General features: G+C 42.3%; 1 long non-coding RNA gene across 4 annotated transcripts; it reads left to right on the top strand.

Annotated features, from left to right (window-relative positions):
• The first annotated feature begins 368 nt into the window (after nucleotides 1-368).
• On the top strand, nucleotides 369-24,202 carry LOC308485924. Of its 4 annotated transcripts, none has more exons than XR_013990868.1 (3): nucleotides 369-879; nucleotides 22,149-22,278; nucleotides 23,831-24,202. It is a non-coding gene; the product is annotated as an uncharacterized lncRNA (long non-coding RNA). The 4 variants fall into 4 exon arrangements; XR_013990869.1 differs by lacking the exon at nucleotides 369-879 and adding an exon at nucleotides 7,145-7,363; XR_013990870.1 differs by lacking the exon at nucleotides 369-879 and having other exon boundaries at nucleotides 21,255-22,278.
• Nucleotide 24,203: the final 1 nt, after the last annotated feature.

Below are 24,203 nucleotides of genomic sequence, written 5' to 3' on the forward strand. Positions count from 1 at the left end.
TCTCCTGCTTTGAAAGAGTTTTGCTACTTAAGAAGAGAGACTTCTTTCACTGAATATGAAATGTTTCCTATGCAAGGAATAAGGCTGATAGCAAGGTCTTCCTGCCCAATGAAAAATGTTATGCAAGGTCTCTTCAGATAATGAGAAGGCCTTTTCTGTTCCCAGGTCAAACAATGCAGCCACACATCCATATCAGAATATCCCCCCGAAAGAGCAACTCTACATGAGGCTTGCCTAGCCTAGATCACATCACACACACACACCAGCCCCCATGACATGCTGACATAGAGGTCACCAGTAAACCAGAATTTTGAGAAGTACCACACTTGTCTTTCTTATGCTCCCGGATTGTACTATTATTACCGGTAACAACTGGCTTGTCTTCTCTTCACTGTTCCTTTATAACAGGGGTGGGAGGACTTTTCAAGACCATGGGGCACATTTCATTCCATGCAGCCTTCTAGGGGGAATATGTCAATAGTGGGTGGAGCAACAGGTGTAAAAAATTTCCAGTTGTACAGTAGGTTGGTTTCTACACACCATTACCCTTCTCTATCCTCCATCCATCCAGGCAAGCCAGAGGCATTATCAGAGTTCAAGGACACATTCCAGCCAGGCAAAAAGGCTCTAGAAAGATGGGAAGCAAGGTCGGTGGGATGTGTTGTCTATGGAAAGCAGTTGTGGCTGAGGAGGGGCAGTGGCCTGGGAAGAGTTCCATATTTGGCCCCTGGGACTGAGGTTCACACGCCTGCTTTATATTTATTATTTATTTGTTACATTTCTATTCTATCCCACTCTTCTTCCTAAGGAGCCCAAGTGGGAAAAAACAAATTGCCACACCCCTTATGTGCCTGCAGTTGAAGTCTGAAAGAAACCTACGTAAGTATAGGTGCAGGGATCTCCTCTGCAGCTGGCAATGCTGATCTCTCCAGGCTTCTCTCTCTCTCTCTTTTATTTAATATTTTTTATTAAATTTTCCATTTTAACAATCCAATCAAATCACATTAAGTATTCCAAATTATACAAATACACATCATATAGTCCAAATATTCTGCAAAATTATAAATTTTTATTGGGGCTTCCCATGCTTCAAGTTCAGTGGGGTTCCAATCATCTTATGTTTCTACTTCCTTGAGTTTCCAATAGTTCCTTCTTTAAATCTTCCTGTTGTTATCCTTCCTTCTTTCGTGGCCTCTGAGTGTTTCCACCGGCGAGTTGAAATAAACAATAATGTGCTTCTGTGTGAAATTTGTATGACTCTCCTTTTTTTTTTTTGCAGCTGGTAAGTCTGCTGTTTGCAGAATGTCCTCACAGGCTGGTGTTTATGCCGAATCAATCCAAAAGTCCTTCTCTGGTGGCAGACGCCATCTTCACTCAGTTGCGATGAAATAAAATCTGGGCGTTTGCTCATTAGATCTCTCTGGGCTTCTCAAGTGTGTAGAAGAGTCCTGCATGCATTCCACTGTATGTGTGCAGATCCATTCATGCTAATGTTGAGCATGTGGATGTCCAGAATGTGGCCAGCAGGTGTGCCAGTTTCAGTGGTGAAGCCAGGCGTCAGGGATGTGGCCAGCAGTCACAGACTCACTTTCCCCTCTACATGTTCCTTGAACAAATGGGGGAAACATGTGAAGAATGCTTTCACTTGCCTCTGTTTCTCACAGCACTGCTTGTGAGCATTGGAAGACATTACGTTAGCTTGATCAATAGAGACAAGAAGCCGCCATCAAAAATTCCTTAAGTTATTGAAAGGCATATACTTTCATTGCTGGCTACTGAAAGCCATTTTTTCCCACAGACTCATTCAGTAATTCATAAGGTATGTTTAAATTTGCTCCACCTGGGATTCATCATCTACAGAAAACAACTCTTCATACTTCTCTGCATGCGTACCATCTGGAACCATGGCTTTGCCCCAAGAAAGGCTGGCTTTTGCTTTCACAAGGAAAACTAGCCTCCATAGAATATGCATTTCTGCCAAGTCCAGCCAGTTTCATTGCTTAATGCAATTCATGATAACATGAGCTTTAAATCATATGCTGTATGCTCCCATTTGCAGCACTATGTTTATATGTCTATGACTGTTTATGGATCAATGATATTGGAGTGATGTGTTTGTATCATAGAGTCTTTAAAAAATAATAATAGCACAGTTTTAACAACAGAGCTACAATTCCCAGCATCTTTAAAGATTACTTTCCCAGGATTCCCTTGGGAAAGTCATGTGCTTTAAATGTATGGTGATCAGTGATCAGTCCTTAACATTCAGCAGAACTTGTGAGAAATAACAAAAAAAATGTTGACTTTTGTTTTCTGTTTGTTCTTTCTATCATTGAAAATCATTCCCCATTATTTTCATTTACTGCTGAAATGGGGTACCTTAGACTAAAAAGGTGGAATAGAAACAGGGCTGTGTTCTCATCCCGACTATATTTGTCAAATACAGTGGTACCTCGGGTTAAGTACTTAATTCGTTCCGGAGGTCCGTACTTAACCTGAAACTGTTCTTAACCTGAAGCACCACTTTAGCTAATGGGGCCTCCTGCTGCCGCCGTGCCGCCGGAGCACGATTTCTGTTCTCATCCTGAAGCAAAGTTTTTAACCTGAAGCACTATTCCTGAGTTAGCAGAGTCTGTAACCTGAAGCGTATGTAACCTGAAGCGTATGTAACCCGAAGTGCCACTGTATTCTTCTCCCCGTTACTCTCTTATGCCTTCAAGGTCTACTGAACACAAGTGTGTACTGTCAAGGAGTGATGGGAGCCTGTTCAATCTGGCACACCTCTGTTCCAAGACAAAAGTGTGGTGGGTCCTTATCTGAGCAGTGTTGTTTCCAGATGACGCAGCCTTGACAGCACACTCCAAGGAAGCCCTACACTAGCTCATCAACTGTTTTGCTCAAGCCTGCAGGTACTTTGATCTTACCATCAGCCTGATGAAGACCAACATCTTGGGTCAGGATGTCACCAGCACTCCATCCATCAGCATTGGTGATCTCACACTTGAGGTGGTAGGCAATTTTGTCTACCTAGGTTCCACCATAACCAGCAACCTCTCCATCAATACAAGTGTATTGGCAAGGCAGCTATGGCAATGGCTTGCCTCTCCAGAAGACTATGGGAGAATGTGATGCTAACATCCAAGATGAAGGTCTACCAGGCTTGCGGGCTCAGCATGCTGCTTTATGGAAGTGAGTCATGGGCAACTTGCAACCATCAAAAGTGATGCCTCAACACCTCCTATATGTGTGTGTCAGGAATGTTATGGGTATCACATGACAGGGCAGAGTTTCAAACAAAGATGTGCTCTCCCAAGCTCACATTCCCAGCAATCCTGTCTAAGTGACATCTATGCTGTATTGGTCATGTCCACAGAATGGAAGATGGCAGGATCCCCAAGGTGAAGGACACACTTCGTAACAACTCTGTATTACAAAGATGTCTGCAAATGTGACAAGGCAGCTGGCAACATCCATGTGGGAATCCCTTGCAGATGACCACAGTGCCTGGAGACAGAGAGTTAGGTTGTGCGTCACTAGCAGTGACCCGAGGAGGAATGACCACTGGGAGGAGCACAAAGAGAGAAAAACACCATGGTGCATCTGCAACAGCATGACTGGACGCCTTTATCCACCCAGCTGCAACAAAGCACGCCGCTCCCATATCGGTCTCTACAGCCACAGCAGGTGCCGCAACCTCCCGACAGTTAGACTTCATTCCTAAAGGTGTACCCTTCCATTGTCTCCAGAGACAGACAGAAGCCAACAATAGAAATAAACAGGAATGACTCATCTTTTAATTTGGCTATAAACTGCCCAGAGCCCTTTGCAGACGAGGTCAAAACCTAAATGAAATTAAATATATCGGGTTTTTTCTTCTTTATTTTAATTTGCTGCTTTACCTACAGAAGCAGATCAGGTTTTTAAAAATTCATCCCAGAAAGTGTCTAGAGTGCTCTAAAATCTTCCTAGCATATACAAGAAGGGAAATTATTAGAAGAAGCATCCTTTTTATAGTGCAGTGATTTAAATCTAAGAGGTTAATGAAGATATTCAGAGCATTTGCAAATAGACTTTTGGCGGATCCATGGAAATGCCAGAGTATTAGATTTTACTCAGTGATAGATTTTACTCAGTGATCTTACAAAGCCTCTTATCTCCTATTCAGAAAAAGTGAATGTAGAACTAATAAGATGATAGCTTTTAGTGGGCCAACTAATCTTTTAAATGCCAATAGCATCATTTCAAGATGCATACAACTGTTCAATGGAAAGGCTTGATTTCAGCCTGGGATTAAGAGTTCCACTGTGCAAGCAGAACTCACATTTTTTAGGAGCCAGCCCAGAAAATATTGTATATTACATATTTTATTCCATTTCTCTCTCAAAAGCTTATCAAAAGCTTAGGGCAGCACAGTAATGTCCCCATTCTATCCTCAAAACCACCCTATGAGGTAGCTTAGGGCTAAAAGGGAGGTGGTCATTAGCTGACGAACACCCAGTGAATTTTGTGGCTCAAAAGGGATTTGAACTCAAATCACCCTGGTCTGAGCTCCAAACTCCGACCAATACACTATATGCTCTGTTGAAGTATACTAGCAAACACACACACATACAATCATTTTCACAAAGTTCTTTCCTCAAGTGTTTCCTATTTTCTTCAGATCAAGTTTGTGAATTATTCTACAGGAATGTGATGTGAAGGGAAACTTCCTTCCTTTATGTTTTAAACATTACTCGAAGAGGATTAATTCCAAGGAATCTGCAATGATATCTATTTAGGAAGCTTTTTATTGCTTTGGCTTTCATCCCTAAAGAAACCAACACGTGATTGATGCTTTCCATCAAATTCAACTGCTGACACCCAACCTATGTGCTGCAAGTTAGCACTGTAGTTCTGTAACTCAATATTGCGCATGTACGTAAGAACACTTAACACTTTATTTCAAATACAGTTGCTATAGCTGTTAAATATCACTGATGCCTTCTTACAGAAGCACAAGGATAAAACTTTTCATTAGTTCTAATGTTAACTGATCTACAAAAATGTGTGGCTACATACCTTTCGCCAGGTCCATCTTATACTGTGTTCATTCCGTCAAATGATTAAAAAAATCAAAATCAAAATCCATGCACTCTGATGGGTAGCATTAGCAAAATGCAACAATATCAATAGTTATTAGGAAATGTGTAAGTATAATGTTTTGTTTTGGCTGCAAAACCATATTGCTAGCCTCTATGGAGAAAAGGTAACCTATTCAGAACAAGCTAAACCAGGCATGTCCAAAGTCCATCTCAGGGCCCTAATCTGGCTCACTGGTCAATTTAATCCAGCTAAATTTCAATCCTAAAAAAAGTTCAACAACTTTTGTTGGCCCTCACACATGTTCACTTCATCAAATCTAGCCCGCTTTGAAAAAAGTTTGGGCACCCCTGAGCTAAACAGATGGGATTAAAAAAAAAAGAAAGGACCCCCCCCCCCCAATGTAAACCAGATGTCCCAGTTTCCTCAAGTGCTTTAAAATATTGCACCAGATATGTTCGGCTTACCACTGCTTTGCACATTACTTTAAATACATCCATGAGACTGGCAGGGCAACCCTATGCATATCTACTGCATACATTCCATTGAATTAAACAGGACTTACTCTAGGAAGTGTACATAGGATGCTGCCTTAGCTCCCAAATCAAAGGCTACATGCATTACTTCTTTGGAAGTATATTAACGTGGAGCCAGAACTGGGACTGTCTTAAATCTCATTTATGTCGCTTGCATAGATGTTGCTTAAAGTGATGAAAGCAAATTTGTCCTGCCTGACATGCTTAATTGAAAACAGGTTGCTCAAAAACAAAAGGGTTAGGAAGTGTACATTCATTTTGATTGGTCTTAAATGTCCGGATATCGGGGGGGGGGGGAATCACCAATAGATTTACATAATCAATTCCATTTTCTTACTGAAATAGTCAATTTGCCAATTAATATTCAGCAGGAATATGAGACTTTTTCAGCATAAGCTATACATGTCTACTCAAAAGTAAGTGTCACTGATTTTAATGGGACTCACTCCCAAGTAAATGAGCAACTGAGAGAGGATTTTAGATGCTAAAATCCTGTCTGAGGGTAAGAATTTGTACAGAGCTATTCCCACTGTCCCCAGGTAGGTTTGGAAATAGGCATTTTATGAGGTTTTATAGCAAGCCGGAAATTTAACAAACCACCCCAGTGGGATCTAATATCGTTTCGGATGACAAGATGGTAACCTCTTTTTACTCACACTCAGTAAAACCATCTTTTATCACTTGGCCAAAGCTTTGCCCTGTGATACAATATAGAATAACTCTAAGGAACATGAGAAGGTTATGAAACAATTTCCGCTCAGTAAGGAGAATTTTTTTGACTTAAACAATGACTCCATTCTCCATCCCTTGCAGATAGCCGTTCTAGCTACTGAACCAATATGTAGCAAACATGGAATTGTTTGTGCTTTAGTCTAAAAATTTACATAGCTATGCCAGATAAAGGTGAAACAGAAATGTTTTGCATTAAACGTGATGTGGATATTTGGCTCCATTTGCCTTCTATTCACTAATGTCTGTTTTAGTCCTAGCTTTCTTCCTAGGTTCTCTTCCCCACTATTAAACTCGCAATTAGTGATGCAGTTATGCAAACTACAGTTCCCAGGATTGTTTTTTTGGGGGAAGTCATGTGCTTTAAATGCATATCAGATGTGCTTTTGATGTGTGATATGGATCTTCCCTTACTTTTAAACTGTGGTAATGTATTTCCCTCTCCTCACACCTTTCCTCATTTCATGCTTTACAAATTCTACATTCCTGATATGTTGGGGCAGGGGAGGGGGAGAGAGTTGGCAACTCTGATAAAAGCCTCTAATCATTTGAAAAGTTTCATATTTAAGGCTGCAATTTAACCTTACATATCTAGGAATAAGTTGCATTTAATTCACTAGGACTTCTGAGTAGATATGGTTAGGGTCGAACTCTTAGGCTACGATCCTTTAGCCACTTGCCTGAGAGTAAGTCCCATTAACAGGGCTTACTTCTGAGTAGACATGGCTAGCGTTGCACTGTTAAGCTCACATACATACTGTATATTTAGTTCCTGTCATGTGCTGTTTGCGTAGGTAGTCTACCTGCAGATGTACTTACAGTACCACTATAACAACAATGATGGCATAATTCTGACTCAAAAGTCTAGCCTTGATGGTGCCACAGACGAAAACTCTCTGAGGCAGATGAGGCTGAAAGATAGCAACTGGCTCAAGATAATGCAGTGAACTTCACAGCTGAGCAGGGATTAAAAACCTGTGTCTTCCCAGTCCGAGGTCCGAGTCCAACACCTCTCTAAGGTGGGTCGCTTCCATCTTCCCTGTCCACAATAAAGATTAGAACTGCTGACACACACAAGCAAAATAAGGCACCAAAATATGAATGGGACACTACAATGAAACAATTCTCTACCTTTCAACACACACTTGATCCAGCCACTAGCAGTGCTCTGTTTATATAATCAGCTGATCTGAGTTCATCACAGTCTAATTTTGTGCCATTAGTTCTGATATGCTTTTATTAATAACTATGACAGTAGGACAAGATCTGTATCCGTCAGTAAACACATCATGTCTTTTACGAAATCACATCTCTTATTTACTTAAATTTGCAGCATGTGCCACATTTTGGTCTGATGTGCATGAAGACAAATTGTGAAACTTATCGAACACACACACAAAGCAAGTGTCTAAATTTTGAGGCCCCCTTTGAGCTTGAGATTCAGGCCAAATGGTCCTTCTGTCTTTCAACACCAGCCCATTGGACACCACACCAGCTTTCCCATCTCTTTCACGGCAATACTGTAGAATGGTCTCGTTGAGCCAGTTCACTCAGCTTTTTCTAAATGTAAGCAGCAACTTCTAGGGGTTAGAAAAATGATCCCTGTGGTGAGAGCAGCTTTGGCTGCCACATCAATGAATGGACAGCTCACAAAATATGTTTCCCTACGTGCGTGCCTGCCCACAGATGTCCAGGAAGGAACTCTTTGCTGGGATATAACTATGGAGTCAACATGCCCATAGATGCTATGAAGATATTTACATAGACACGTGAGATTTAAGGCACATCTGCATGGTAGTTCTGAAGAGAGACAAGTATACGCATGCACAGGGGACAATAGAGTAGACCATTTTTATGTTTCAAAAAACAAAACAAAAAAACCCTGACTCCCAGGCCAAAGTCAGAAGATGGGAGGGTATGCAGAACTAGGACAGAACTTGCAAGGCTGAAGGCAGAGAATCTGGATTGAACCTCTCAGATCAGGGCAAAGCTATGTGATTCAGTAGAATTTATTGGCACCAACCCTTTTGGTTTAGCACACAAGCAATGAACTGGCAAGAGGGAATGCCCGTCCTGTTTTTCTTTATTTCTTCTTCTTCTTTGGCGATCACTCATCACCGAGTAAGACTGTCTTCCACAAACAGGGTTTTAACAATGAGTCCGTAAGTGTGATGGCCTGGGACTCGGGCTCGGACTCGGAACCAGAGAAGTCTTTGCCTCAGGCATCATCTGAACCAAGTCTGGGGCCTGATCCTGAAGAGTCCCAGTCTGCACAGGTTCCCCTGCAACAAACACCAGCTGGGCCGAGTCAGGGGCCTGAACCTGCCCTGGCTCCAGATGCAGGGATTACCTTGTTGCCTTCAGCTGGGCCACTACTGGTTTGGTCAGGGGAGGCTGAGGCGGCCCTTGGGTCTAGTAACCCACCAACGTCCCCCAAGCTGCAGAGACTAAGGTCTGAGAGAAGGAGAGACCTGAATACTCGCAGGAGGAGTGCTCACCTTTGGGCGAAACAGGGAGGTGAGTTGCCGGGGGATTAGGACCAGCCATTACCCTGACAAAGATAAAAGACAGTCGGACCCCGCCCCAGATTGCAGGAGTAACATTGCTGTATGCCAGATCCTGCCTGAGATCCTGTACCTGTCCTTGCCTGGTTTCCTGCCTCATGCCCTGCCTTGACCCTGTCGGACTGACTCCTAGTGGAACCTACAGATTCTGGACTGGACCTGGACTGTGGTTCTCGGGTTACCCCCGGGCCCAGCACAGTAAGTGATTGTGGAGGCCAGTTCTGGATCCACATGTCCTTCCACAGTGGGGACATTAGTTTCCAGGCGGGAGTTGATCACAGTGTGGATTTGCCAAGCATGCCTTCCTCTTGACACATTTCTCCCTTGTGTCCTGAGTTTGAGTGTCTTCAAAGCCCATGACACCTTTGGTAAAGGCTGTTCTCCAACTGGAGCTCTTGCTGGCCAGTGTTTCTCAGTTGTCAGTGTTTACACTACATTTTTTTAGATTTGCCTTGAGACAGTCTTTAAACCTCTTTTGTTGACCACCAGCATTACGCTTTCCATTTTTAAGTTTGGAATAGAGTAGTTGCTTTGGAAGACGATCGTTAGGCATCCGCACAACATGACCAGTCCAACAAAGTTGATGTTGAAGAATCATTGCTTCAACACTGGTGATCTTTGCGTCTTCCAGTACACTGATATTAGTTCGCCTGTCTTCCCAAGTGAGGTGTAAAAATTTTTGGCGACACCGTTGATGGAATCTTTTGAGGAGTTGGAGATGGCGTTTATAAGTGGCCCATGTTTCACAAGCATATAGTAAGGTTGGTAGTACAATAGCTTTGTAAACAAGCATTTTGGTTTCCCTGCGAATGTCCCAGTCCACAAACACTCTGCACTTCAATAGGGAGAAAACCGCACTTGCAGAGCTCAAGCAATGCTGGATTTTGGCATCAATGTTGGCCCTTGTGGAAAGATACCGGTAACTGCCTAGGTAGGAGAAGTGAACAACTTTTTCCAATGTTACACCACTGAGTTGGATTTGTGGCGCTGCAGAGGGGTTATTTTGTACTTGTTGGTGCAGCACTTTGGTTTTTTGGATGTTGAGTGAAAGGCCAAGCTTTTCATAAACTTCTGCAAAGATATTTAGGATGGTTTGGAGGTCATCCTCTGAGTGTGCGCACACTACGTTGTCATCAGCATACTGAAGCTCTATGACTGAAGTTACGATAACCTTACTCTTTGCTTTCAGCCTACTCAGATTAAAGAGATTTCCATCTTTTCGATATTTGATTTCTACTCTGGTGGGGAGTTTCCCTTCGACAAAGTGTAGGATCATGGCAGTGAAAATAATGCTTCTTCATTTGTCCAAGATATTACAACTATTTAAATTCCATAAATATTATGTTTTTATGAGCACTGGAGGAGTATTTTCGTGGACCTCAGTTTAGCCCCTACTAGCCTGCTTGTTTGCTGTAAATGTTCCAGGGACTCAGAGTTAGGACTAAACTAAAATTATGTGAAGCTCCCAAGAAAGATGCAATGTTCCCATAGGATAACTTATGGCCTATATCCTGCCTCTAGTGATACAGATGTTGCCACCCACACTGGTCTCCCCATGGACTTTCCTTTTCATCTGCCAGCAGCTTCTGTGTTTTGTTTTAGTTGTTGGTTGGGGCTGCTGGAAACCTAAGGCAAAACAGAGCAGGGAAGCTCAGGTGGTCTTGGTTGAACTTGCATTCCTAGGCAGGGCAAGGCTGGGAAGCAATTCTTGCCAATTTCAGTATTTAATTCAAATCTAAATTCATTCTGCTTACATGAAGGATCAGTTCATACTGTGCCCTGTCAAGTCTGTTCTACACACAGTGTAATGCAGGAGCAAACCTCAGTTCACGTTGTTCCACATTTACATGCAGTATGAACATTTTGTACGGACATGCATCTATGTGTATAGACTCATGCAGCATCGTACAAACTCATCAGTTCACATGTGTATGTTGGACATTTTAGGGATGCATCATCATTAAAATTAGATAACACTATAGGCTATAGGTTGTAATGAGCCAGGAAAGAGGAGCCACAGAGAAGTCAATAATCCAGACTGATAAATTAATCAGGACCAAAGGACAAAACAGGAGGCAGGATAAGGGAAACCCCCTGATAGTTCTTCCTGTCCAGAAGGATCCAATAGCCAGCCTTGACAATGGGATATTGTCCAGAATTTGGAAGATACTCTCCCGATAGGTAGATGGTACAACATGCAGTTCAGTGAGTCATCACATGGCAGTCACACAAACTCAAAAGTCTCCAAGTATGAGCCAAGTAGAGGTAGCTCCAATTTTTTTTTATTATCAACAGTTGGCACCTAAATCATACAGTGATGAGGCAGTACGTTTTGGCAAAACAAGCACAGGATTAGAAGGCAGAAAACTTCTGAAAGGAGGGTTTAATGCAAGCCAGGGCTCAGCCTCAGACTGTGTTGTGACTGTGGTTTGAATGCCAGTCAACCTTGCTTGCTTCAGAGTATTACAAAATAATTTGTCTTAGCCGCACCCTGTGAAAAGGCATAATTCCAGAAATGTATGCCATCGTCCACTACATGGCCACGAATCCAAGATGGCTACTCAAGATGGCTACCCCACTGCCTTCCCCTTGACAATCCTTTGCCGTATGGGGTTTTCCCTCTGTGCATGAATGAATGAATCAATTTATTTTGGCATGATGTGTCCCCTCCCCAGAAAGGCTGATGGGCCCCATCAGGTTTACGTAGCAGCAGCAGACAGGCAATTTGGAAAGGCCCATTTGAATTTCCAAGAATGCCCCTGCTGTATCATTCTAAGGCATTGTGGGTAATTTAGCATGGTGGCTCCACATGGCTTGACCTGGGAGATCAGCACAGTGGTGGCCTCTGCCATATTTCTGAAGCCTAGCTAGCTGCCCAAGGATGCCATATGCCAAGCCTGAAGAACAAAGTTGTGAAAACCAGCTTTGCTCCATTGATCAGTTAGGAGTCATCAGAGAGTAAGGGAAGCGTCTTCATTCTGAAATATTCCTAGCTGGCTAAAGAATACTTGCTTTCAGCTCTCCTCATACTGCCCAAGAAGAGTGTCCCATTGAACCATGATGTCACAGAAATGCAGGGGAGAGAGATCACCAAAGTTTAGGTGATCCTTTACTTGCATTTCTACAACTTCATTGTCCAAGGGACATTCCTCTCATGGGGAACAGGGGAAGTAAGTGTTTGTGTGGTAAGTGTGTGCAATTCTATTTGTATCTAGCTCCATCCATTGCTGAAATGCAGTCTTTGGTGGAATCTACACACATGTTAAAAACGCTGTGAAAATGCTTTTAAAAAAAGTTTTGAAAAATATCTTGAATTTGCCATAGCTCACCATCACCATCTAATGTCACAATTGTATATTGCGCTTTACAACACATTCAAAAGGTTTTATTTGCAGCTGTATAGCTGAGACCCTTGACATCGGTCCATGGGGGTAATACGGCAAGATAAGTGGGAGAGTAATTTGAGATGCAGACCAGAAGTGAACTGCCCTCATTAGCCTAAGGGAGCAACAAGAGTCTGAAATTCCAATGATATCCAGAGGACTGCCATACAGTCCCTAGCCCTGTTAAATAGAAGACATTGAATTTAAGTGAAGGTAGTCGCAGTGAAGCCAACATTACTAAAATCTTAAACCTACTGTTTCATTTTAGCTTGTGGGTTGAAGATGCCTGTGTTACTGTTATAAATTCTGCATCTCACACCCTGAGACTAAGGCTGAAAAGATAAAAGCATGAAATTGTTATTTTGTCAAAGCTTCACTCTTGAAAACACTCTTTAAGTGTATAATCACTTCCAATAACCATAGAAAATCAACACCATGTAGAACCCCCTGGATTCCATTGTACCCTTGATTTGTTCATGTTCTGCAATAACCTCAAAATTGATACTTTCACAGTGCTGTTCATATTTCCATTATAGTTTCCTGCGAAATGCCATACATTTCTCTTATCCAGCAACAGAAAAGACTAGGAGGACATGAAATGCAATCCCCTGCCTTCATTCAGAATCTTCCACATTCTCCCTAATAATTCAAACTACAGATTTCACCAGGAGAATACATGGTCACCCTAAGTTCCCTAGATGAAGAAATGAGCCCTGCATTCTACAGCTCTACGAGCCACTAGGATCTGGGAGATCCATGTTCACATCCCCAATCAGCCATGAGCCTCAATGGGGGAACATAAGCGAGAGGCCTATCTATTCCAGATTTCTATTTTCTTTAGCAATCAGATTCTTCTGGGAAGCCCCCCAAAGCCTCTCCTGCTGTTGTTCTCCAGGACCTGATTTTCAGAGACATGTTGCCTCCAATTCTGGAGGTAACATATGGACACCATTAGTTGGGTTTACAATATTTTACAGCCATTTACAGTCTTGGGACTATCACTACCTTGGGGCAGTCTTTCAGTTTATTTTATCACATAGGGTTGTTCTGAGGACAAACAAAGGAAGCAGACAGACTCATATCTACCATGAATTCCTCTGAGGAAGATTGAGATAAAAATGTAATAAATGACTAAAGCAAATAACTTATGAGGGAAGGCAAGACATTTCCCTCTGGAAGAAACATGATTTGAAGGATGCAATCCTATGCACATTTGCTTAGGAATAAGTTCCCAAACACATTGGGACGTTCAGCTGAGTATATATGCACAGGATTGGGGTGTTAATCTCAAATACCAAAATTAGGCGACTTGAGTTACGAGACGGAAATTTAGCACTGATCTGCATCACACCCATTACCCTTCCTCTACTTGGGGTTGTACCATCTGGGAAAACCTCCAATGAGTTGATTCAAAAAGTATGTCAAATAAGCCAACAGCGCTTGTGTTCTGCTGCTAACTCAGTTATAATAGTGAATGTACGAAAGTAATAGTGTTTTAAATTAATTTTGTACTTGGTAACTTGCACTGGAACCCAAATTTGTAGAGCCTATAAATGGTATTTGCATTAAAAACAACAACATGGTGAGTGAATGAGTTTGGTAGAAGATTGGTAAGAAATGTGTTAAAGATCATGGGTCAGATCACTGACCTTTAACCCATCACTTCTAGGATTCCTTTCAACGGAAGAAGAGGAGAACCTTTGGTTCCAGCCCTATCTTTTCTACACAAAGTTACTGGGAAAGATTCTTTAACTATTTGATGACACTGCCATCGTTCAGCCCCATCCCAGGTGCTGAAAAGCCTGTGCTAGAGGGGGAAATGGCACATTTACTTCTCCACATGTCCACATGTCCGCAAGTTACCAAGTACAAGGGACGCGGGTGGCGCTGTGGGTTAAACCACAGAGCCTAGGCCTTGCCAATCAGAAGGTCGGCGGTTCGAATCCCCGCGACGGGGTGAGCTCCCGTTGCTCAGTCCCAGCTCCTGCCAACCTAGCAGTTCGAAAGCACGTCAAAGTGCAAGTAGATAAATAGGTACCGCTCCGGCGGGAAGGTAAACAGCATTTCCGTGCGCTGCTCTGGTTCGCCAGAAGCGGCTTAGTCATGCTGGCCACATGACCCGGAAACTGTACGCCGGCTCCCTCGGGCAATAAAGCGAGATGAGCGCCGCAACCCCAGAGTCGGCCATGACTGGACCTAATGGTCCCTTTACCTTTACCTATGTCCACACTGTTGGTGCAATATATATTATATATTAGACAGAGAATTTTAACAGAGAAGATCTAAGTTTGGGGTAAAGTACTCTTTGGTGAGAGAACTCCAGAAGTAATTAAAAGTCACAAAATAGGCAGCAAAGTTAAACATGGACTGCCAGACCTTTAAAATATTTTTCCCTCCAAGTGAGTTCCAAAATGTCCCCTTAAATAATTTCTTTCCAAAGTTTCCTTCTTCCCCAGTGTAGGAAAAAGACCACATATTTGATAAATGGGCTATTTACAAAGTCCTTAAAGGTCAGAGTAACATGGTTCAGAAAAGTTGCACAGGCAGTAAAACTTAGCTTAGATACAAAGTGTTCCTAAATTATTGGTATAGGCTGTGGTGTTTTTTTTCTAGAGAAAAGGGTGCTGGAACACACCTTCCTCAGAAGACCTTCCTCAGAAGACCCACCCCAGAGCCCAAAGAGGATCTCTTTTGGCTGGGGTGGGGTCTACTCTCCAGCCAGAGCCTTGCAGAGGCTGCCCCGCTGAGGCATGGAGAGGCTTCTGTGCCCCACTGCACCTCTGTCTCACGAGAAGACCCTCTCCGAAGCCCATAGAGGATGCCCCCTTCAGGCTAATAATAATAATACCCCACCCATCTGGCTGGGTTTCCCCAGCCACTCTAGGCCGCTTACAGCACATAAAAAATTGTAAAACATTAGACATTAAAAATTTCCCGATACAGGGCTGCCTTCAGATGTCTTCTTAAAGCCAGATAGTTGTTTATTTCCTTGACATCTGATGGGAGGGCATTCCACAGGGCAGGTGCCACTACTGAGAAGGCCCTCTGCTTGGTTCCCTGTAACCTCACTGCTTTCAGAAGGCACTCGGAGCTGGCTCAGGGAGGGTCTTCTTAAGGGCTTTGCTGAGGTTGGTCAAGTCTCTCCACACACTTCTGGGGCCAGCTGAGAGGTGCCGGAACACTGTTTCGGAGAGTTCTGGCTGAAAAAAATGCCCTGGGTATAGGAACACAGAAATAGCTGGCGAGAGCCATGTGGTTGAGTTGGAACAACCAGCAGCTCAAACCTTTTCGCACGCTGAGTACCATTTGTACAGGGTTCTCACTTGCACAGGGAGCCTCCACATATATAAAAAGGTATATGCTGCATAGGTTTATTATCATGCAAGGGGCCATGCAAATTCATGCAACCTTGAGGTAGGGATAAATACAGAGCCCCATTGATACCTTGTTGGCTCTTCATTCCAGCAGTACCAGGAGAGGGCTTGTCCACATGCAATGAAGTTGATGAACTGGTTCCACAGTTTTCAAACCCTCTTTGACTAATGCAAGCCCAATGCCTCCTGGGACATGCAGAACTAGTTTCATGGTTCATTATTAAACTTTTTGTCAATATATTATTATATCCATAGCCAACTTTTCCTCCAAGGCAGTGTGCATGGTTCAATTTAATCCTCACAACTCTGTGAAGTAGACTAAGATAAGAGTTGGTTTCATGGTCAAGTGATGATTTGAACCCGGATTTCTCTAATCCTAGTCTGACACTATAAATATGACACCCTACTACAGTTTTGCTGGGTGTAGGGATGGTTGTAGAATATATTTGCAGCCCAGTCATGTCCATATTTACTCAGATGTTCCATTGATTTCAACAGGATGTAATTCTACAGCAGTGTGCATTAAACTGCAGCCTTGAAATGAAACCAGTTCAGCTATGGTGATAGACCAAAACCTCTCTGGGCTTGGCAACTACATAATCAAACAAATAAAAGACCTCTTGCATCTAAAACTGAATGTAGATTTCATTGGCTACACCGTTGTTAAGGGAGGGATTGGGCTGAAGGAAACGTGGATTAAAAGTTCTTTCAAGACCTGTAATGCTGTAACACGTGAAAGATTTATGGATCTAAAATATTTGCCTGACTAAGTAATCTTGAACTTCAGAATTGCACTGCAGAGATCAGTTTAATGATGGTGTTTTCTGGCAGCAAGTGCAGCTCCTTAGGAGTGTTCTTTAGCTGACAGCAGCACCGCAGGCAACCACAGCTTGCACAACTGCATATTCATACCAAACTGGAGCGATGCAATTGGGCAAAAGTCATGCTCTCGGTTTTTACGGTTGCACAAGGAACAATTTAAAACAGACAAAAAAAGTTTGGCCTTGGAAGCAAGGGCTCGTCCCCATGTGCTGTAGCAAAAGAAGGAAATGAGCTGGAGGTTTCAAGAGACAGCACTGATGATGATGCAAAGGAGCTGACAAGGGCGTTTCATGTGAAGCTGCAACTTTTTTTTCATTTCACAGCTGCCCCCAACCTGAGAAAAGCCAGCCACTTTTCAGTTTTAAAAGCTGCTTTTCTCCTTTGGTGGGGTTTTTTTTTTTTGGGGGGGGGGTAAGCAGTTAAACATTCCAGGGAAAACTGGCTCCCAGCACTGTTCTGAGGAACAGGAAGGAAAAGCTTTCTCTAAAGTGAATTCTTCAGCTCTTTGTAGGGCTGAAAAACAGCTAGCACTAGAGCACCATCTAGTTTCTAGCAAGAAAAACTGGCGCTAAACAAGCGGCATTCACTGCCCTGCTCAGTATTTGACTACAGGGATTGAATAGGGTTGTGTGAGCAGCAAGCAGATATTTTGGAGGCACCAGCACTTTGTTTCAAAGCCTTTAGCATTTGGATCTTAACTCGTAGTAAAGTACCCTGTGACTGCTGGAAACTCTGAGGGCTTTTGATCTAGGGGAAAATTTTAGAACCTGGCTCCAAGCTATATATTTAAAACAAGCCTGAAACTTTGCATTAAGGTGGTCACCTCAAAATCTATTTTCTTTCCAAAGGAACAGAGGCAAATGATCAGGATATAATGGTTATCTGGTGTGTTCAGTTCCTGCTATACATTTCTTGTCAATTTCTTGTAGATATAAACAAACAAATAATAATAACAGTGGTGATGATGATGATGATACCGTGTGACATTCATTTTTATACTATGCATCAGAGTTTGTTCCTTGAATAACTAACTTGCTGCAGTATTGTAAGTGCTCAGACCCTTTCAGGATCTGGCCTAATATTACATGATACGTAATAATCCCTGGACTGGTCAGTGACTTTGCCCACCAGCTGAACTACAAAGACAATCCAGGACTATTTATAAAAGTAACTGATAACAGAGAGACACTACCAGTGTCAAAAGCAGCTGTAAAATAGAGGGATAAACAAAGCCCAGTTAATAGAACAATTCAACTGTCAAATAGAATTCCAGTGATACTACACAAAAATAAAGCACCCCACTAAATTATTTAGATGCACCAATTAAGAGGTTGCAGTCATTTTTTAAAACGTACTAGCCCTCATTTGTCACAATTAATGGGCCATATCCAATGTTGCAGCTCTGATGGCCGAACAGATACACACAGTGGAGCTTCCTCCTTCTTTCCTGTCCTGTCTGGTCTGCTTCACACCCTCGAAATCAGCTCCTGGAGGCTGAGGGATCATCTGGAGCAGATTTTGGGGAGTGCACAGGAGGAAAGGAAACAGAATCCCATTGTGCCAGCAGTTCTAAGCTATTCAGTTCTAAAAAATAGGAAATTAAACTCTTAAATGTAAGAAAACAATTGTTTCCTGTCACATACATGACTCTTCCTGACTCCCTTATTTATTTACCTGGACATTTTAGTGATGGTTTCCTCTTAAATTTTCAATCTCAAGCAGGGGTGGTGAACCTGTCATCCTCAACATATTGTTGACCTCTAACAACCATCAGCTTCATGAACGGGGGTGGGGGGATGATTTGTTTGGTCTAACAACATCTGGAGGACCAAGGGTTCATCGTCCCTAATCTCAAGGCATTTGTTCTTTTCATTCTGATTTTCATCCTGTGGCTAAGTGAGCCTATTTTAGGTGCAGTTTTGGTTGCAGCAGCTTCCATGTGTGTGAGAAGTGGATCTCCCCCCCCCCCCCCTTTACCCATCTAATTTAACACAAACTCTTAGCCTGAAGTACATTTCAGTTGAATTGTAGGAGATATTGGCTGAACTGTTTAACTTGGCATCCATCTCAAGGCGAAGTGGAACATTCTGCTTGATCACTTCCCTAAAGCAATACTCCAAATTTAGACTGGAATGTTTTTCTTTGCTTTTGCTGCACGTTTTTTATTATTCAAAACTCTGTAGAATTTTTAAAATACGTTTTTTTTTCCTTTTTGAAAAACAAACACCCTGTCTTTGAAACACTATCGTTAGTTGGTTTTGATGCACATAAATATATACCCCCTCCAAATATTAAAACATCCCAAAAGGAAGAGGTCAGTTCTCAAATTCATCACCCCAAGCTATTCATACACTTCACGCTAGATATGTCAAAAAGATGAATGGCTTGGCCCAGCATACCCCCTGCCCTAGACCACTCCCAGGAAGAAGGTTGGCATGTGCTGGGGAAATCATTCAAGCTGAAGGATTATTGGGGGGTGCGATGCATTAAATTCTAAGGACTAGAACAGGCTTTCTCAAACTCGGCCCTCCAGATGTTTTGAGACTACAATTCCCATCATCCATGACCACTGGTCCTGCTAGCTAGGGATGATGGGAGTTGTAGGCCAAAAACAACTGGAGGGCCGAGTTTGAGGAAGCCTGGACAAGAAGCTTGATGTTGACGCAGACAGGGAGAACAAGTACAGAAAATCTAGCAGGGTGAGTTCCTCATTGTATTGGGATATGTGCATTTTTTTTCCTTTTTACCATAAGTTTGTGGTTGAGAGAGCATGGTAAACTTAAGTAGAGCTTTGCATATGGAGCCATTCACACTAGTAGTTTTCCACCTTGAACTGCCGTTATGTGGTTGTGTTTTTCCCTAGATCAGGTTAATGCCTTTCTTACCTACAATAAAACATGTAAGACTATCCTGGTTATTTTGTTATTTTGTTTTGAAAAAACAAGGCCAACTATAAAACACAGGAAGCAAGTTTTCAAATTATACAGAACTCTTCCTCAGGCGTAGGTGTCAAGTGCCAAAAGAAAAGAGCAACAAGTTTGATTTTAGAACAGGATGTTCCCTTGTAAATTAGATGTTCACTTTAGCGAGAAATGTTCAATCCTAGGTTTGTTGACCAGTTCTGGGCAAAAATGAACATTTGTGGACCTTATGTTGATTTAAACTCAGAAAAGAGGTGTGCCAAGTAATTAAAATGGTACCGTTTCAGCTGTAGAAGATTTAACGAACTGCGGAGCCTTTATTAAAAACACACACACCTTAGTATTCATTAAGAGTCAAGAGGAGTTAATGGAGGTTCAAAGTAAACAAAGATATTATTCTTTCTGTCCACTGCTATTCTTTAGCACTGGTGAATACAGGGCAGGTTTTATCAAACATTTTCACACTGAAGGTACTGAATGAGACAGAGGAGTCAGGTGCAGCAACTAAGGAGAACATATGTGAGAGGCAACAGCGGATTAAGGTGAAAACACACCAAAATATGGGCGTTGTCATTGTTTCTTAAAAGCACTCGTAGCAGCTTGGATGTTGATTACCAGCTCCCATGGCTAATTATTTACATATTTATGGTAAAGCTAAGCTGCTCTTCTACCAGAAAGGAACTCACCTTTAAGAGGATCTGAAAGCTAAGATTCAATGAACAGAAAAAAGGGACTCCATTCTTATTTGAAATTTCTGTACAGTGGTACCTCGGGTTACAGACGCTTCAGGTTACAGACTCCGCTAACCCAGAAATAGTACCTTGGGTTAAGAACTTTCCTTCAGGATGAGAACTGAAATCGTGCAGCCCCATTAGCTAAAGTGGTACCTCAGGTTAAGAACAGTTTCAGGTTAAGAACGGACCACCAGAACAAAGTAAGTTCTTAACCCGAGGTACCACTGTACTAGGAAGAAGAATCTTCCAGTTAGCTGCTTGCCCAACGTAAGCAACATTTACTCTTCATGAGCAATTCAGCACACAAGTGCATGCTGGTAGGTTTTGCAAAAAAATTAATATTTGAACTTACTCAACAGTTTAAAAATAGATTTGGATTTGATCAACAGGGCTTCACTACAAAGGTTATAGAGGGATTTATGGAATGCTTCAGGAGAGCTGTACAAGGTTAGCCCCGCCCTCTGATGTGACCAGTGGCCATCCATGCATGGGAAGGGGGCGCTGCATAAATAAGTATGTATATACACAGAGAGCCTCCATAGAAGTGCATGGGGAAAGGGGCTGCTGCTTTCATTGCGCCACACGGGGGGTGGGGTGGGGTGGGCAAAGTCTACCTTACACGGGTGCCTTTTCAGGAGGCAGAAGGAGCTGCAGTGGAAATGGGAGGGTTGAAATACTCCTTAGGATCCCATTATATTCAAATATTGAGAGGCTAAATATGGTAGCTCTTCCCCAAGCCCTTAAAACAAGTAGCCACGCACACAGGAAAGATACTTTCTTCTACTTAATTCAATTTATATACTGCCCTTTATCCACTAAAAATATAATTTGTATAACATAATAAAAAATAATTTTAAAAGTAAAAATTAAATTATAAATCAATTACAGAAAAAATCCTAAGGCCCCCCCACATTTATTGCCTACTGACAAAACTAGTGCAATAATTTCAAATCACTTCTACATGTAGAGATCAACCGCTGCACAGCCCTTTTATTAATTTGTATACGGTGGTTTCGTTTGTCCTCAAATGCTGCAACATGCACCAATGACATTGCATTCTCTCCCTCTGTATTCTGGGGACTGATTACAGAAAACTGGAGACTAATGCGCAAGGAAGCAAATGTACACTTTGCAGGATCAGGTGGACATGCTATGAGTTTAGGACACTGGACTTCTGCTGGTGGGTCCCCAAAGCTGGCTTGAGTCTAAGTAGGTTGCAAAAGGAGAGCAAATAGGATTCAGATGGGTCAAAGTGGGCAGTGTGGGGGCAGCAGGAGAGGCACCAAGCAGAGGGCATCTTTAGGACAAAAACCTGCAAGTGGCCCCATATTATGCACTGGGGTCAATAGTAATCTCAGGGTTAATGACTTGCACCTCAGAACACAATTGCTACATCCATCTAAGGACATTGTAGAATTGGACTGTGGCAAATGACAAGCTTAAAAGTGCTTTCCTTTTAAAAAGTAGTGCCTGTTTTCATACAACAGCTCCTGCAACATAATATTGATGCTGGCTCAACACCATTTAAATTCAAGACCATGGGTAGGCAAACTAAGGTCCGCGGGCCTGATCTGGACCAATCGCCTTCTAAATCCAGCCCGCGGACAGTCCAGGAATTAGCATGTTTTTACATGAGTAGAATGTGTCCTTTTATTTAAAATGCACCTCTGGGTTATTTGTGGGGCCTGCCTGGTGTTTTTACACGAGTAGAATGTGTGCTTTTATTTAAAATGCATCTCTGGGTTACTTGTGGGGGATAGGAATTCGTTCATTCCCCCCCTCCCCAATATAGTCCGGCACCCCACAAGGTCTGAGGGACAGTGGACTGGCCGCCTGCTGAAAAAGTTTACTGACTCCTGTTCAAGATTACTGCAAGTTTAAAATGTTATTTTCTGGTACCCACAGTTAGTTTTGTGACCTCTCTTTTAACGTGATGTCAGCTTAAGAGCTGCAAGAAACTTTTAAAGATGCTATTCTTTTTGCCAGTGGTGTTTTTGTATTTTCAGGATATAGATTTCTGGCCATGGAAAATGCATATAATACAAGCGCCAGCAGAGGAAAAGACTCCAAGGGAAGAACACTGAAACCTCTTTCACGATGCCAATACCGTCAGCTGACCATAGAATCTGCCAAAAGGTAGAAACAGAACATAAATCTGCATGCATTTCATGACCAGCTCCATATGGCAGAAGTTAATCCTCACTTACTTGGCACCTAAAAAAATTCACCTGCATTTTTAGCCTTTTATTCAGGTTCTAAAAGTATATTATCTAACTTGAACAACAGCGAGATTGAGAGCTTTCGAAGGGCACCCCGTTAGCCATTGTAGGAAAGGGGATGCTAAAAGTAGATAGATCTTTGTTCTAATCCAGCAGCTCCTTATTCATTTATTTCCCACTGCTTATTCTCTATGGTGAATACAACTGGAGAATGCAGACTTGCAAAGAAAGGGTCAGGGCTCCTAAGCCTATAGGCTGCATGTTTTCAGATGGCAAACCACAAGACATAAGAGTTCTCACTCTTCACCAGTTCAGCCTAACCAAAAGCTTTCCTTTCTTGCTTATCTTTCTTGACTTCAGTAGCACATTTACTACTGATGCACCAATCCTCTTTTAAGCAGAACGGTATTTTGCCTTAGATCCCTGGGTCTTAATTTAACCTCGTAGATGAAATATTTCCTGTTCCTTCTTCCCTCCTGCAGCCACTGTGCCTCCTTCCCAAGAATCTCTCTGGAGGACTGAGGGGCCTCTTCTGAACGTGGGTTGGGGGCACAGGGAAATGCTGGAGATGGGGGGTGGGGTGGGGAAGAGAATTATTATGTAAACTTCATTTAGTTTAGATCAAGCCCAGATTTGGAGTATCCCTGCCCTTCCCAGCAGCCCCATCACATTGTTCTGAAGTCCTTCACCCCCAAACCCTCCAGAAAGGTTTGTGGGTCACAGATGACTGCAGAACAGGAAGTGTTTCCTCTATGAACTTCCTTAAGTTTACTTAACTTAGGATCGAAGCCTTTAATTATTAAAGCAAGGAAAAGCACAAGAGATGTCAGTACACAATTCAACATGCTTGTTTTGCTGCAGTCTCTGAAAAATCCAACATCATTTAAAAAAGGATATGTCTCTATATTGGCTTCTCACTCTTCTGTATGTAGCACCTCCATAAATATCCTCATGATTCTGCCAGAGGAGGACATATCTTCATTATATATATATATAAAATCATTCCCAAGTGGGGCTTTTTGCCAACAGTGACCTCACTGCAGCAAGTGCAATCCTTCAACAACCCACTTTTCTATTTTATTATTTGATACGACTACTCATCAGTAAATATTCTCTAGGCGGCTTATAAACAATACAATATTAAAAATACAGTATTTTGTATTTTTACAAATAAGCATGTTTAGAATCAGACTACTGTATTTACCTTACCTTTAAAATTTCTCTTACCAAGGTGCTCTAAACATTTCCTTTGAACTAATCCTGTACGATTATATAAATAAGATATGTAAAGAGTACTCCATGCAAAGCTCATTGGGTAGTTCTGATGGAGCACAGAGTGAATGCATAAGGAAAATCTAGCTGGAGGTGGTGGTCTTAGCCAAACATTTAAAACTTTGTTTTATATCCATTATGTTGGCTTTTCGAAAAGAGGGATGAATAAGAGGTTTCCTGTTGTTGTTGTTGTTTAGTCGTTTAGTTGTGTCCGACTCTTCGTGACCCCATGGACCAGAGCACGCCAGGCACTCTTGTCTTCCACTGCCTCCCACAGTTTGGTCAAACTCATGCTGGTAGCTTCGAGAACACTATCCAACCATCTAGTCCTCTGTCGTCCCCTTCTCCTTGTGCCCTCAATCTTTCTTGTTCCCTCAATCTTTCCCAACAAAGAGGTTTCCTGCCACACCCCAAATATGTAAAGTTGTAAAGGATGAAAATGTCAGTTGCCAAAAATGTTTCATCTCAGCAATATGGATAAAGTTTCATTACCATCTTTTTTTGTATCCCACAAAAGCAGTGATGTCAATATATACAGAATAAAATGGAAGTCCATTTTGAACTGAAAAT

Source organism: Podarcis pityusensis (genome assembly GCF_964106645.2).
Source record: "Podarcis pityusensis genome assembly, chromosome: 9".
NCBI classification, from domain to species: Eukaryota; Metazoa; Chordata; class Lepidosauria; order Squamata; family Lacertidae; genus Podarcis; species Podarcis pityusensis.